Source organism: Austrofundulus limnaeus, unplaced genomic scaffold, assembly GCF_001266775.1.
Source record: "Austrofundulus limnaeus strain Quisiro unplaced genomic scaffold, Austrofundulus_limnaeus-1.0 Scaffold15, whole genome shotgun sequence".
Classification (NCBI taxonomy): domain Eukaryota; kingdom Metazoa; phylum Chordata; class Actinopteri; order Cyprinodontiformes; family Rivulidae; genus Austrofundulus; species Austrofundulus limnaeus.
Genome location: NW_013952417.1, coordinates 2,862,369 through 2,864,385, shown reverse-complemented (window position 1 = coordinate 2,864,385; position 2,017 = coordinate 2,862,369).

Sequence of the window (2,017 nt, the reverse complement as noted above, 5' to 3'; positions counted from 1 at the left end):
ATGATGATGATGATGATGATGATGATGATGATGATGATGATGATGATGATGATGATGATGATGATGATGATGATGATGGCAAATGGTGGTTGTGATTATGATGGTGAAAATAGTGATGACGTAATGTTGGTGATTGAAATTATGATGCAATGATTATGTTGATGTGATGATGTGATTGGGATAGTGATGACTGCGATGATAATGTGATGATGATGATGGCAAGGATGATGATTGTGATGATGATAATGGTGATGATGATAATGATGTGGATGAACAAGAAGGTGATGATGATGATGATGATGATGATGGTGATCATGATGGTGACATGATTACAAATGAAAAATAATAAATAAAAAGAACTAAAACTTTTGTCATTTAGAGTTTTAAAAAATTTTCTGAATAGGTCAGATGTAAGAGTTCTTGCAACAATTAATCAACTCATGATCTTCATCAGAATCAACAGAGCGAGGATCAAGTGTGAATAATGAAATATAAATGGTCAACTGAGGATGCCATTGCTGTAGCTCTGCACGCTGCTCTGGTCCATCTAGAGCACCAGGGGAGCTACGCACGTCTCCTCTTCATCGACTTCAGCTCCGCCTTWAACACCATCCTGCCCCACAGGCTGGTGGGCAAACTCTCAGCTCTGAGGGTCCCAGATGCCACTTGTCACTGGATTAAAAACTTCCTGACAGACTGCACACAAAGGGTCAGGGTGGGGCTGCACACCTCCTCAGCTGTTACCACCGACACTGGTTCACCACAGGGTTGTGTGCTGAGCCCCCTGTTCTTCACACTGTGCACACATGACTGCATTTCCACTCGCCACAGCAACTCAGTCATCAAGTTCGCAGACGACACCACTGTGGTGGGGCTCATCTCCGGTGGGGACGAGACAGCCTACAGSGGCTGACAGAGCGGTGCACAGATAACAACCTGACCCTGAACACAGCAAAGACCAAAGAGCTCGTGGTAGACTTCAGGAAAAAGGGCACAGACCTCCAACCACTCGTCATCCAAGGGGCCTGCGGGGAGAGGGTGTCAGACTTCCGCTTCCTGGGAGTCCACATCACAGAAGACCTGACCTGGGATGTCAACACAGCAGTACTGGTGAAAAATGTGCAACAAAAACTCCACTTACTGAGAGTTCTCATGAAAAAAATAACATCTGCCAGAAACTGCTGGTGTCATTCWACCACTGCTGCATTGAGAGTGTCTTGTGCTACTGCCTCTGTGTGTGGTTCTCCAGCAGCACGGCAGCACAAAGGAAGACACTTCAGAGGATCACCAACACGGCCCAGAAGATCATCGGATGCTCACTGCCTTCTCTTGAGGAACTGCACAGCTCTCGCTGTCTCAGGAAAGCCATGAACATCCTGAACAACCCCACACACCCAGGTCACACCATGTTCCAACCACTGCCATCAGGCAGGAGGTACAGGAGCATTAAAACAAAGACAAACAGGTTCAAAAATAGCTTTTACCCCACAACATAACACCGCAGTGCAAACGTGTACAGGCAACGAACGATACATTCACAAACAACCGATGTGTAATTACCAGTGTGCAATAGGTATTATATTAATGTGAAACGTGTACAATATCTATGTGCAATTAACTCCGTCAAATGTGAAAGAGCTGTGCAGTGATGCCTTCATTTCATTTACATTTTATCTCTCTTTATTTTTTTTATGATTTTATGTTTCTTCTTTACATCTTGATATTGTAAATATTTTTTTTACTCTTCTCTATACTTTTTATTCAAACACCAGAAGGGAACACCTAATTTTGTTGTACTTGTTACAATGACAATAAAGATATGTTCTATATTCTGAACTTACCAAATTCTTAAAAACCTACATGTTTTCTGTTATGAAAATACTTTTCAAATCTTTTTGTTTGATATTTACATGTGACACAAATCTGATGAGGGCGGCACGGTGGCTCAGTTCGTAGAGCTGATGCCTCTCAGTAAGAAGGTCACCGGTTCAAATCCCGGTTCGGGGACCTTTCTGGG